This window comes from Nanorana parkeri, unplaced genomic scaffold (assembly GCF_000935625.1).
Source record: "Nanorana parkeri isolate BGI_ZX_2015 unplaced genomic scaffold, ASM93562v1 scaffold221, whole genome shotgun sequence".
Taxonomy (NCBI): Eukaryota; Metazoa; Chordata; class Amphibia; order Anura; family Dicroglossidae; genus Nanorana; species Nanorana parkeri.
Genome location: NW_017306489.1, coordinates 185,002 through 185,282, shown reverse-complemented (window position 1 = coordinate 185,282; position 281 = coordinate 185,002). Strand labels below are relative to the sequence as shown.

At 26.7% G+C, this 281-nt stretch overlaps 1 protein-coding gene across 1 annotated transcript in view; it reads left to right on the top strand.

Annotated features, from left to right (window-relative positions):
* RYR1 (ryanodine receptor 1) overlaps window positions 1–281 on the top strand; it is a 178,615-nt gene that overhangs the window by 65,482 nt on the left and 112,852 nt on the right. The window lies entirely within an intron of this gene.

The following is a 281-nucleotide window of genomic DNA, read 5'->3' as shown; positions in this document are numbered from 1 at the left end:
TTGGGGACCACTGTCCTATGTGATCAAAGTAGATAGATATTAATTAAGTGTCTCGTTTAGGAACCTATAAGTGATGTATCTCTGTAATAAAAAGATATATGTAATCTCCATGATTTGTTTGTGAAAAAATTCCAATAAAAAAGTTTTATAAAAACAACAAAAAAGTCTCTGTGGTGTACTTTTTTGTTGTTTTTATAAAACTTTTTTATTGGAATTTTTTCACAAACAAATCATGGAGATTACATATATCTTTTTATTACAGAGATACATCACTTATAGGT